We start from the raw sequence: 14,545 nt of genomic DNA, 5'->3' as shown, positions 1-14,545 counted from the left end.
CTCCATTTTGTTGGCCACGAAGTATTGGTTCAAGCGGGCTACAAAGTCTGCCCAATCTTCTCCCTCCATGAATCGCTCCAGAATTCCAATTGTGCTCATTTTTGCATGCGAAGGTTCTTGTTACCTCGTTGTCAAATGTTGTCTATGCAATAACTCAATAGACTCCGAACAGGTACAAACCTGGCTCTACTTTATTAGGGCCCAAAGCGATTACATTACAAGATGGCTGGCCTTTTATACCTGGGCCAGACACACGTGTGCACAGCCCAATAACCTCAGACAGTCGCACCACCTAGTGGCTAGTAAACCCAAACATACATGCATGACAATATCCCCCTTTAAGATATTAGTGACAGTAAACCAATGAGGAGCACTAATACCTTTCCTAACCCACTTGCATTGATAAATACGGCACTGAGTGAAAAGTCCAGTGGCTTAGTGACGAAGTCATGTAGGTGGATGAAAATCTTGCCCACCACTAACCCGTCAATAGGAGGAGAATCAAGCCCATTTTGCCATTAATTATGACTTCTGTATTTTGAATGGATTGTGATTAAATGATCAAATTAGGAGTTCTGTACAATGAGTGGAGGGATTGCACAAGGCAATGATGGAAACGTCTTCTTCTTGTGGTACAATTGTGAAAGCAAATGTATGGAATGTGAAAAGGTTATTTGGCTCATGAAGCACATTCCTTCAAGTGGAACATGAACAATTTGCATTGCCTTGGCCTCTTAACTTACTTATATTTCCTGAGGGAGATGACCAAACACAGGTAAAGCTCCCAAGAAGCCTAAAATGATGAATCTCCACCAGATAATATTACCACAGCCTGAAAAGCATGTCTCTTAATATTTCATAAACCATTAATTATTCTTATTAACCAAAATCCCATTTACAGCCCAATAATCAGCCAACTACTTTTTTTTTTTAAAAAGAGTTCATTGAATTAGTACTAATTTGTAGGAAAACTTTTTCCACACATCAAATTTGAAGCCTTGTGTAAATGCTCTCTTGTCACTTAGGCCTCGATTTTAACTAGGGGAGTTGGTGCATTCGAGATGGGTGGAGGCGCGGGTGGGAGGGAAACCCGTATGGGGATCTCAGTGTAAGGCCCAGGCCATTTGAACTCACGGCCCTCATTTAAATAATATGAGATATCTGCAATCCTCCATTTCTGGTCTCTTCTGCATCCCCGATTTTAATTGCTACCTGGGGCCGGCCGTACCTTCAGCTGCTTATACCCTAAGCTCTGGAATTCCCTCCCTACACCTCTCCACCTCTCTACCTCCCTCTCCCTCTTTAAGACATTCCTTAAAACCTATGTCTTTGACCAAGCTTTTGGTTATCTGTCCTAATTTTTCCTTATGTGACACTGTGTCTGTTATGTCTGTAATGCACTTACGAATGATTCCACGGGGCAATGTGTTGTACTCAAACTGTAGTGACCTTGGTCCTTTATTTGTAACTCCAGAGCAAGGCACAAGCATAGTGGGCAGCCTTTTATACTGGACCCTGCACACCTATGCAGGTGACCCTCAGGTCTCCCACTGCAGTGCCCTCTGGTGGACAGCCTCTGCCACAGGGGCAGGAAACCCCGGTCTCCACCAGTTGCACCCTCTAGTGGTGCCAGCAAAGTATATACACAGTGTAAACCTTATTGATAATACATCAGGCAACAAGTCTCCATCTTATGCAACTATACAGTGACTACACAGAGAGTATAACTATAGTCTGCATATATAAGTGTCAAATTTTGTTTGATAATGCTCACGTCTTGGAATGTTTTGCTACATTAAAGGTGCTATATAAATGCACGTTGTTGCAGTTGTTTGACAGTCTCCCTACTGAAACTGGTAGACTGACTTCAGGGTCAGTGGGTAAGTGTGAGAAATCAAGGGGGCCTTAGGATGCGAAGGAATCAAGGGAACAGTCCTCAGCATACAATCGGGATTGGGCAAAGATTTTGGCAGCCGATGGCAGTGCTGAGAGAAAGAGAGAGAGAGATGCAAGGCCAGGCTGGGGAGGCCTAAGGACTCCTTGTGGGAACTGATAGATTTCACTGAAAAGTTATTCTTTAAGCTTACCTTGGGCTCATCCAGATTTCTCTGGGTGAGTCTCTCCCTGCGTCATCATGAAAATCACATCGCGGCTCCAATGATGTCAACTGGCCACAAAGTTTTAATTTAAATGAATCCCTCGATTGCCAGCAGCGAGAGCCTCGGTCAAGTTCAAAGTCACTGAAAATACGAGGTCGCCGGATGGGAATGAACAGGTACTGCGTAAAAGTAATTTTCTGCCGAAGTAATTTTTATTTGTTCAGGGGAAGAGGGCGTTGCTGGCAAGACCAGCACTTATTGCCCATCCCGAATTATCTGAGGAGTTGTGAACATTGTACAGTCATCAGCAAACATCCCCACTTCTGACCTTATGCTGAAGAGAAGGTTATTGATGAAGCAGCAGAAGATGATTGGGCCTAGGACACTGCCCTGAGGAACTTCTGCAACGATGTCCTGGGGCTGTGATGATTGACCTCCAACAACCACAACCATCTTCCTTTGTGCTAGTGACTCCAGTGGAGAGTTTTCCCTCTGATTCCCGTTGACTTCAGTTTTACTGGAGCTCCTTGATGCCACACTTGGTCAAATGCTGCCTTGATGTCAAAGACAGTCACTCTTACCTCACCTCTGGACTAAGGCTGTAATGAGGTCTGGAGCTGAGTGGTCCGGGTGGAACCCAAACTGAGCATCGGTGAGCAGGTTATTGGTGACTAAGTGCCGCTTAATTGCACTGTTGATGACAAATTCCATCGCTTTGCTGATGATTAAGAATAGATTGATGGGGCGGTAATTGGCTGGATTGGATTTGTCCTGCTTTTTGTGGACAGGATATAAGAACATAAGAACATAAGAAATAGGAACAGAAGGCCATACGGCCCCTCGAGCCTGCTCCGCTATTCAATAAGATCATGGCTGGTCTGATCATGGATTCAGGTCCACTTCACTGCCTGCTCCCCATAACCCCTTATCCCCTTATCAATTAAGAAACCGTCTATTTCTGTCTTAAATTTATTTAATGTCCCAGCTTCCACAGCTCTCTGAGGCAGCGAATTCCACAGATACACAACCCTCTGAGAGAAGAAATTTCTCCTCATCTCTGTTTTAAATGGGCGGCCCCTTATTCTAAGATCGTGCCCTCTAGTTCAAGTCTCCCCCATAAGTGGAAACATCCTCTCTGCATCCACCCTGTCAAGCCCCCTCATAATCTTATACGTCTCGATAAGATCACCTCTCATTCTTCTGAATTCCAACGAGTAGAGGCCCAACCTACTCAACCTTTCCTCATAAGTCAACCCCTTTATCCTCAGAAACAACCTGGTGAACTTTCTCTGAACTCCCTCCAAAGCAAGTATATTCTTTTGTAAATATGGAAACCAAAACTGCACGCAGTATTCCAGGTGTGGCCTCACCAATACCTTGTATAGCTGTAGTAAGACTTCCCTGCTTTTATACTCCATCCCCTTTGCAATAAAGGCCAAGATACCATTGGCCTTCCTGATCACTTGCTGTCCCTACATACTATCCTTTTGTGTTTCATGCACAAGTACCCCCAGGTCCCACTATACTGCTGCACTTTGCAATCTTTCTCCATTTAAATAATAACTTGCTCTTTGAGTTTTCCACATTGTTGGATAGATGCCAATGTTGTAGCTGTACTGGAACAGTTTGGCTAGAGGAGCAGCTAGTTTTGGAGCACAAGTCTTCAGCCGCTTGATTGCACTGTTGACGACACCTTACATCACTTTGCTGATGATTGAGAGTAGACTGTTGGGGCGGTAATTGGCTGGATTGGATTTGTCCTGCTTTTTATGGACAGGACATACCTTGGCAGTTTTCCACATTGTCGGATAGATGCCAGTGTTGTAGTTGTACTGGAACAGCTTGGCTAGAAGTGTGGCTAGTTCTGGAGCATAAGTCTTCAGCACAACAACCGTGATGTTGTCGGGGCCCATAGACTTTGCTGTATCCGGTGCACTCAACCTGTATCCCTCACCACCAACATTCCCCTCTCCCTTCCAACCTCAGTTACTTTTGCATCTGTCCTGGAACAAAATCTTCCCCAGTTACTTACAACTGCGCTTTCAAACTTTCAACTACCTTGCCTTGAGTCGTCCATTCACCATGATACGTCTTCAATTTGCAAACTCACACTTCAACTTCATCTGGCCTTGACCACAACAAAATAATAACTGTCTCCCAACCTGATCCTAGCCTTGGTGTGGCCCGCATCTTCACTCTTTCGTGTCCAAGGAGTGCAAATTGAGTCACTTCAGACCAGCTCTAACTTTCTGTGGCAAGTTTAGTTCGTGTATACCACGCACATACAGAAACTTCATGTCATTGTTACATTTCAATGGTGAGCCAGAGAGCGAGACACCATTTTCGCAAAGATAACAGTGGATCAGCACATCTGGGAGAGAAACTTTTGGATTGCCACGTTTAACCACGCATGTGCCCTCACCTGAAGTTGCTGTAGAGTTTGCGCATAAATAATGGTGAGCGCAATTAGCCTCACCGTTATTTTGACTGCAAATTATGGGACAACCTGTTCAGGTGCCTCAATTGCTTCCCCCTTTCCCTTCTCCTTGCAAACCAAACCTCCATCAGGCTACTCCATGCCCTCGCCATGAGCCTTCATCTCTCTCTGGCTTCTCACTCTCATTTCCCCTCATGTCCTCTCCAAGTTCATTTCATCCATGAGATCCACCTCTTGCTTTCCTAACCCCATTCTCACTAAAGGATTGACCACCCAACCTACCTTCCTGGCTCCCATGCTAGCTAACATTGTAAATGCTTCCTTCCCCTCAGATACTGTCTTCCTCCCTTTTAAAACTGCTGTCATTACCTCCTTTATTAAATCAAATACCCTTGAATCCTTTGACCTTGTAAGCTATCACCCTATCTCCTAGATTTAACCATTTTTTTGTTGGCTTGTTTTGATTTTTTTAACAAATAATTTTAACAAAAGTATAATTACCCTTGTTGCTGTTTATCAAAATTTGGATCTGGTTTCTGGAGCTAGCCACTCACAATGTGGCTGGGATTTCGTCAACAGAGGCGAGTTTAATGCGGAGGACATAGGTGTAGCGTGGGAAACTGACTCCGAAATGCAGTCTGCCCTCTCCCTTCAATCATCCGTGACTGGGGCTTGTTAAGCCCACCCTGCGGGTTTCCCGGCCAATTAACAGAAAGCAGGTCGGATGACGTCACCTGATGACGCGTCATCAGCCGATTTCCTTAAAGGGACCATGCCCAACTTTTTTTTGACAGTTCATCTCTCAGCCTTTTGCAGCATTGAGCTATTGCAAACAATGACAAGCATTGCACAAAGGTGCACGGCTGCACCCAGGCTCTCCCATGACCCCCTCCAGATGCTTATGGAGGGAGTCACAGCATGCAGGGAGGTTCTCTTCCATTCCAATGGATTGAAGAGAACTCTCCAGGAGACCAACGCAGCCTGGTTGCACATTGCACAGGAGGGCACAAGCAGGGATGTTATTTGGAGGAGCTGGCTTCAGTGGTGCAAAACTTCCAATGATCTCAGTAGATCACAAAACGTTACTACAAAGCCACACTAAACCTCATCCTGCTGTGCCCCTCATCACATCCCGATCACTCTGCCTTCCCTACCCTACTCCTGCACATCCTTACTCACACTAGCTTACCTTGCACCTCCACCCATCCCTCTCTTTCTGTCTATCTACATTATCAATTCCCCATCTCACTGGCCACCTCTCACACTCACCCTCATTCTCGTCCAAACATACCAACTAACAACACACAAGGGTAGGCACTCGGGTCCTTTAGCCAATGTTCATGTATAGTTAATATTGATGTGCTGTCAAACATTGAAATCTTTATTTTCAGGACTTTGCATTCTTGGACAGATTTGTGGGCACCTTTGGAAGTGGCTTAGTGAGTTGTAGTGAATGGTGAGACATAAGGGTACCCCCCACAATGGTGATGAGTGTGAAAGGAATGGGTTGGACATTGCAGGAATGCTTTATGGAGCTGGTGTGGGGTGGTGCCAACCTGGCACATCATGTGGCATTCCCTGACCTCCTGGGCAGCAATGTGGTCAGGTGCTGATGCCCTGTGTCCTGTGCAGCATCAGGTGATTGCGGAGAAGATTGGTGTTAAAACATAGAAACATAGAAAATAGGTGCAGGAGTAGGCCATTCGGCCCTTCTAGCCTGCACCGCCATTCAATGAGTTCATGGCTGAACATGCAACTTCAGTACCCCATTCCTGCTTTCTCACCATACCCCTTGATTCCCCTAGTAGTAAGGACTTCATCTAACTCCTTTTTGAATGTATTTAGTGAATTGTTCGTGGTGATGCTGGTGTGTTTAGTGATGTTGGTGTTGGGGCTGATCGTGGTGGGATTCTAAGGACCAAGGTGAGATTTTTTTCAAGGGCACCGATGCTGCTGGAATAGATGGCAGGTGAGGTTGAGATGACAGAAGACAATGGTGAGAGAGGTTGTTCCAAGGAAGTGACAGTGAATAGAGAGTTCACTGCAAACTCTTCCAAAGTGCATACAGCTCAAAAGTCTCTTCCAAAACCTGAAGGCTTCAGCTTCTGAGATTGGAAAGTGAACAGCTGTGAAATGGTAGTTTTTATACCACTTCTGCAGCTGTCAACTAGCCAAAGCAATAGAGAGTCACTGCGAACCCAACTCCACTTACCTGGAGTCACGGCAAATCCGTCAAATGTTTGGTAATATTGTAAGTGCCTGCTTTTCAGCTTCTTAACTAGCATTTAAGTACCTTTTAATGATGTTAATTACCTGTCCCACCGCTTGCTGTCGAATCTGCTATCCAAACGCAGATATGACAGCTGAGAAACTCACACGGAGGCGGGTTCAGAATGGGATCTCACGCTGCTGTCAATCAGGGCCATTTTGACAGCGGGCCCGCCTCCAAACCCTCACTCGCAGGGCTGGGAAGATTCCAGCCAATGTTTGGCCATTGGAATTTAGGTTTAGCAATCAATATATTTAAGTTGTTAGTTATGCAATTTATACTTAGTTGTTAGTTGTTAGTTTAGAGATTTATACTTAGTACTTTGCCACTTCCCCAGCATTTTAGTCTCATCTCAACAACTGATACACGGAAATGATTTGGATAATAATTTAGAAGAGGAAACATGAAGGAAGGTAACAAGAAAAATTAAATGTAATAAAATTCTTATTTCTTCTTAGTAAAAGAAAGAAAGACTTAAGCAAAATATTGCAGATACTGGCAACCTGAAATAAAAACTGAAAGTGCTGGAAATACTCAGCAGGTCAGGCAGCATCTGTGGAGAGAGGAACAGAGTTAACGTTTCAGGTAAATGATCCTTCATCAGAACGGTTAAAACCACCCTAAGATGAAATACGTTTGACGTGTAATCACTATTATGTAATACAGGAAACACAACTGACAAATTTGCACACAGCAATGTGTAATGACCAGATCATCAGTTTCAGTGATGTTGATTGAGGGATGAATATTGGTCAAGGCACCCAGAAGAACTCCACTGCTCTTCTCTGAAATAACATCATGGGATCTTTTACTTCCACGTGAGAGGGCAAACAGAGTCTCGGTTTAACGTCTCATCTGAAAACCAGCGAAAACTTCCAACAGTGCAACACTCCCTCAGTACTGCACAGCATTGTCAGCCTAGATTTTGCATTCAAGTTTCTGCAGTGAGATTGGAACAAACAACCTTCTGACTCAGAGATGAGAGTGCTACCCACTGAGCCACAGCAGATATGCAACTGATAGAGTGGTAACTTCTTGGGATTTATAGTTAGTCCCTGTTCAGGCCACACTGATAAAACAAAATCAGTTTTGCCTTAGAATTTACGTAATTCCTCAGGACTAATTCTTTTCTTAAGTCCCAGGGTGCTGTGGTTTATGGCCAAAATATATTTATTTCACATAAGCGAGTGTTGACAGTGCAGCAGAAAACTGTTCCACTTATATTATTACACTGCAGAATGCAGTGGAAAAAATGAGGGTAAATTATTTTAAAACTTGGCATGTAAAAGGTTCAATTTGGCTTGATTTTGGGAAAGGGTCAAAGAGCCTATTATGTGCTTCTTAAGTAACTCACAACAATTGTCAAAACTGAAAAATCTATAAATGACAAGAAATCACCTCACACAATAGAAGCTTTTTCAACATTAGCCAATAATAAATGAAGCAATTTTTCTTTACGCTGGCTATGACATTCTGATGTCATTCTGATAAGGGCCAACAATAAAGGTTTACAGGCGCATGTATTAAGACTGTCATTAGAAGGTATCAAGGGAAAAAGCTTCTATTGATATGTAAAGAGAAAAAGGTTAGTAAAGACAAAGGTAGGTCCCCCGCAGTCAGAATCAGGGGAAGTCATAACGGGGAACAAAGAAATGGCAGACCAATTGAACAAGTACTTTGGTTTGGCATTCACTAAGGAGGACACAAACAACCTTCCGGATATAAAAGGGTCAGAGGGTCTCGTAAGAAGGAGGAACTGAGGGAAATCCTTATTCATCGGGAAATTGTGTTGGGTAAGTTGATGGGATTGAAGGCCAATAAATCCCCAGGGCCTGATGGACTGCATCCCAGAGTACTTAAGGAGGTGGCCTTGGAAATAGCGGATGCATTGACAGTCATTTTCCAACATTCCATAGATTCTGGATCAGTTCCTATGGAGTGGAGGGTAGCCAATGTAACCCCACTTTTTAAAAAAGGAGGGAGAGAGAAAACAGGGAATTATAGACTGGTCAGCCTGACATCGGTAGTGGGTAAAATGATGGAATCAATTATTAAGGATGTCATAGCAGCGCATTTGGAAAGAGGTGACATGATAGGTCCAAGTCAGCATGGATTTGTGAAAGGGAAATCATGCTTGACAAATCTTCGGGAATTTTTTTAGGATGTTTCCAGTAGAGCGGACAAGGGAGAACCAGTTGATGTGGTGTATTTGGACTTTCAGAAGGCTTTCGACAAGGTCCCACACAAGAGATTAATGTGCAAAGTTAAAGCACATGGGATTGGGGGTAGTGTGCTGACATGGATTGAGAACTGGTTGGCAGACAGGAAGCAAAGAGTAGGAGTAAATGGGTACTTTTCAGAATGGCAGGCAGTGACTAGTGGGGTACCGCAAGGTTCTGTGCTGGGGTCCCAGCTGTTTACATTGTACATTAATGATTTAGACGAGGGGATTAAATGTAGTATCTCCAAATTTGCAGATGACACTAAGTTGGGTGGCAGTGTGAGCTGCGAGGAGGATGCTATGAGGCTGCAGAGTGACTTGGATAGGTTAGGTGAGTGGGCATTTGCATGGCAGATGAAGTATAATGTGGATAAATGTGAGGTTATCCACTTTGGTGGTAAAAACAGAGAGACAGACTATTATCTGAATGGTGACAGATTAGGAAAAGGGGAGGTGCAACGAGACCTGGGTGTCATGGTACATCAGTCATTGAAGGTTGGCATGCAGGTACAGCAGGCGGTTAAGAAAGCAAATGGCATGTTGGCCTTCATAGCGAGGGGATTTGAGTACAGGGGCAGGGAGGTGTTACTACAGTTGTACAGGGCCTTGGTGAGGCCACACCTGGAGTATTGTGTACAGTTTTGGTCTCCTAACTTGAGGAAGGACATTCTTGCTATTGAGGGAGTGCAGCGAAGGTTCACCAGACTGATTCCCGGGATGGCAGGACTGACATATCAAGAAAAGCTGGATCAACTGGGCTTGTATTCACTGGAGTTCAGAAGAATGAGAGGGAATCTCATAGAAACGTTTAAAATTCTGACGGGGTTAGACAGGTTAGATGCAGGAAGAATGTTCCCAATGTTGGGGAAGTCCAGAACCAGGGCCACAGTCTAAGGTTAAGGGGTAAGCCATTTAGGACCGAGATGAGGAGGAACTTCTTCACCCAGAGAGTGGTCAACCTGTGGAATTCTCTTCCACAGAAAGTTGTTGAGGCCAATTCACTAAATATATTCAAAAAGGAGTTAGATGAAGTCCTTACTACTAGGGGGATCAAGGGGTATGGCGAGAAAGCAGGAATGGGGTACTGAAGTTGCATGTTCAGCCATGAACTCATTGAATGGCGGTGCAGGCTCGAAGGGCCGAATGGCCTACTCCTGCACCTATTTTCTATGTTTCTATGTTTCTATATGTATATGTTCAAATGTCTGTATCTAGCTATTTTCATTTAGTTGCCTTTTTAAAATGCTTATATGACCACAGAAGTAAAATGCTATACACACATTACGTAATGTAAGTTGTAAAACACGGAAATGGATGCAATAAATAATAATATTTCACTGTGTATATTTACTTACCATACATTTCCAAAACATTAACGATAAAGATTTATCCATTTAAGTATGAGCTTCACCTGGATTTTACAATTGATGGTATGTGTCTTGCCAATTTGTTGGGAGTAATTTTGAACTTCACAGTCGGGTAAAACAGGTGACAGTGTATTGGCAGTATATTGGCAGCCCGTTTTACATCTCTCCTGATTTTTATTTCTATTCAAAAATTGCACACAATTTGAGTCTCCCTGATTTTCCATCCCACCTTAGTGAATCTCTTCTGCACCGTCTTCGTGGCCTTGATATTTTTACTAAAGCAAGCCACCAAAAACTGGACACAAAGAGTTCAAGAGTTCCATTCTTCCTTGAGGCGAAATTCTGGTGTAATAGTGGTGGTGATACTAATTGGATCTGTGGGATTTCTACCCCATTGGCAAAGCAATGGCAAATCCTGCAGGAATACTGGCAGCTATGCCACCAATAGGCCCAGCACTACCTCTGTCTGTCAGGTAGGTGTAGGTGCTATACTGGGCAGTAAGTGGGCTCCACCAAACAGGAATCAAATAGTCATAAATCCCAGAGGAATCAATTTCCATACAATTCTGGAACTGCCAGCATGAGATCGGAAAGGAAGGAAGAAAACAAATCTGCCATCTTCAGCCCAACCAGCCTTAAAGATTCCCCCTCTTGTAACAGTAGGGTACTACTCTGAGATCCCACTGGTTAAACTGGGCGGGTTCCCTTGTTGCTCCACTACTGGCGCAGGCACCCACTCCCAATATGTTAATGACGTTTTTCTTGGGATTTGGGATGGGATCCTGTTAAGGCCAAAGTGGCAGGTTAAACTTCATGCAGTTGCATTTCCAATTACACCATACCACTACTGAAATGTCTACCCAAATATTCTAACTGCGATCAAACCCTCCCACATGTAGGTGCACCAGTACCTGCAGAAATGGTTGGTAGTATCTAGGTGGGTACATCCAGTCAGGGTACAGTATCTAGTGAAAGAAAGACTTGCATTTATATAGCACCTTTCACAACCACAGGATGTCTCAAAGCACTTTACAGCCAATGAAGTACTTTTGGAGTGTAGTAATGTGAGAAATGCAGCATTGCCACAAACAGCAATGTGATAATGACCAGATAATCTGTTTTTGTTACGTTGTTTGAGGGCTAAATATTGGCCAGTACACCAGGGATATCATGCCATGGGAGCCTTTACGTCCACTTGAGAGAACAGAAGGGGCCTAAGTTTAACATCTCATCTGAAAGACAGCACCTCTGACAGTGCAGCATTCCCTCAGCACTGCACTGGAGTGTTAGCTTAGATTTATGTGCTCAAATCCCTGGAGTGGGACTTGAACCCACAACCTTCTGACTCAGAATCAAGTGTGCTACCCACTGAGCCACAGCTGACACAATTGATCATCCTGACATGGTTCTTTAAGACAGTGCCACTGAAAGCATGTGCCAAATTTGCGCATTTGCAGATTTCTCCTGCTCTGTAACTAAAAAGAATACTATATGGCACTGGTAAACGTGGTTCGTATTTTTTTCCACAAGAGTTTAAGTCAGAGGCAGAAATTGAAAACCCCTTTCCAGGATGTACCAGCGTATTATTATTTATACCCCAATGGTATTCCTATACTTGGAGGCAATGCTGTGGCATAAATTGACCATTAAGTGTAAAATGTGGTCAGTGTTCCCTTTCCCTGATTCTGAACTCCAATATTCATCCTCTTAAAAAGCATAATATTCATCATCAGTACACAAAATTAAAGTAAGAAAAATACAGGTTTTGGAAAGACAGGTTTTAAAGAAAGACAAGCAGCTTGGAATTAATGAGGTTGTATAAAATCAAAGATGGCCTCATGTTTTATTTCAATTTGAAATTTATTGCAAAGGCCTCCAGTTAATTGCAGGAAATGATGCTGCAATAGAGGCTGGCACCAGTACTCAGCGAACATCAGAGCTCTGGGATCCATACTGAATTTAACTAGGAGAATTGTTTTTCTCTCTGTTTGTAATTTGTGGCTTCTGACCGAAAGCTCAGAATGCTCCCAAATCTCCAATGTCTCCAATAGCATTTATTGATAGGTAGGTCAAATCATGCAATTTGCTGTAGGATATGGAATATCAGGGATAATGAGGTGTTCCTTCATGAAAAGCTCTGCTTAGCATTTAAAGGCCCAGGAGATTTGTGCGGGTTGTCTCCAAACTTCTCTGATGACTTGGGACAGTATTATGACATAGCTTCAGTATGTGTGGAAGGACACTGAACACACATTTCATATTCTGTAATCTGTGTTTTGCAATTGATTGACATTGATGTTAAATGGAGATGCAATTATATGGACAACATGAAGACAAAGTAAGTGCGTTACAATTATTCTTCCTCAAAAAAAGCATTGAAAGAATAAAGGGAGATATGATACAGGTTTTCAAAGAGAAAATGAACTCGGTAATGTGCAACTAATGAATGCTTTAAAGTGAAGCTGTAAAGTAACAGAAGACGATATGATTTCAAAATTAGAAAACCACAAGTGCCTTGAGAATTAAGAAATAAATTGTTTTTGTGTATCATCTTATCATATCATCCGAATATATAAACCAGACGGACAGAAAAACACAAGCTGGTTGACTGAATGTTGTTTCTATGCATCATGAGCCAAATTAATTACATAGTGTAGTTACTGTTGTTATGGGGGTAAACACATTTTGCATACAGCAAGTGCCACAAACATCAGTGAGATGAATGACCAGTTAATCTGTTTTTGATAGTGTTGGTTTGATAGTGTTGGTTGAGAGAGGGATATAGGCCAGGACATCAGGAGAATGCTACTCTTCTTCAAATAGTGTCACAGGACCTTAACATTTGATCTGAACCACCCAGAAGAGTATTTCATTTGTCGCTGTGGATTTATGGAATAAACTGTCAAAGGGTATAGAAAAGCTGAGTCAATTGATATTTTCAGAAAAGGTGGGACATAATGGACACACAATTGTATATTGGTGCAAATCACTAATTGCGAAGAGAAAATCTATGGCTAGAGCTATATTGCTCCTGATGCAAATTCAAAACAGTGTGAGACAGCCTCCTAGAGGGATCTGACACCTTGAGGCATTTGGTAATCTCCTGAGTTATACTATCCCTTTTGCGTGGATGTGAACCCAAAACCTTAACTTGAAGTAGAAGTGGCAGTTTAACTGTATCTTATGAGAGAGCCTGTCTGAGGTCCACAAATTTACCACAATTCAGCAATAGCAACAACTTGCATTTATAGACCATCTTTAATGTAGAAAAACATCCTAACATGCTTCACAGAGGCATAATCAAAAAAGGAGTCAAGCAGAAATCCTGCTCCCGCTCCCTGCTGCATTTATTAACCGGTTCCTTAAATACAATGCAATATTGGCCCAGAAATTGTGGTCGGAGGCTTTCCGCAGGCGGATGCCTCTGAGCTGAAACATTTCTACGAATCTGGTGATCCAGGAACTTCAGAGACGTCTGGTCCTGGGCCTCTACGTGAAAGCCTGCTTAGAGGCTGGGCCTCTACGCAAAACCCAACCAGTCTAAGTAGGGGTATTCCCATTCCTACTTATGGTGATTAGAATTGCTATAAGTATGAATGGGAATACCCCCCAACAAACACAAAGACTTAAAATACATTTTAAAAAACATCACATATAAAAATTAATCAAAATGATATTTAACGAATTATTTAAAACAAAATTTAAAGGGTCTAAAATTAAACTTACCTTATTAAACAGGATTTTAAATGTTTAAATTATTGAAAATAATTTATTTTTCAGTCCTTTAAAAGTCTTGCCCCTGCTTTTATCAGTCGTAAAAATTTCAAGGGCATTTGCTGGGCAGAAGTTGGGCAAATAGCCGCCCGTGAAGGATCTTTACGTCTGGATGCATGCAATCTATCAAGAGGATTCTTAACAGATCACAAGTTCCGGGTTTAGGCGCGTGCGCTTCACATGCCTAAGCCCAGAATTTGCGTGGCCCCTATGGGCGCGTGTGCACCTCGTTTTTGCCCGTAGGAGCTGTAAATTCAGGGCCATTGATTCCGGAGATGGAACACATCTTTTAGTGTTTGTACATATCCAGGAAAGAAATGTCAGTGCTGAGCAATAAAATCTATTTCTATCTTTGTTACTCAGAGGGAAATTCTAATC

At 42.9% G+C, this 14,545-nt stretch overlaps 1 long non-coding RNA gene across 1 annotated transcript in view; it reads right to left on the bottom strand.

The window, feature by feature from the left end:
* The window catches only part of LOC139237106 (uncharacterized), a 67,151-nt gene extending 61,971 nt beyond the window's left edge, over window positions 1-5,180 (bottom strand). The window contains exon 1 of the long non-coding RNA XR_011588511.1: window positions 5,038-5,180. This is a non-coding gene — a long non-coding RNA (uncharacterized lncRNA). The remainder of the gene's footprint in view (window positions 1-5,037) is intronic.
* Between the last annotated feature and the right edge of the window lie 9,365 nt (window positions 5,181-14,545).

The sequence above is a fragment of the Pristiophorus japonicus genome, chromosome 1 (assembly GCF_044704955.1).
Source record: "Pristiophorus japonicus isolate sPriJap1 chromosome 1, sPriJap1.hap1, whole genome shotgun sequence".
Classification (NCBI taxonomy): Eukaryota; Metazoa; Chordata; class Chondrichthyes; family Pristiophoridae; genus Pristiophorus; species Pristiophorus japonicus.
The sequence above is the reverse complement of the archived record's forward strand: the minus strand, read 5'-3'. Positions and strand labels throughout refer to the sequence as shown.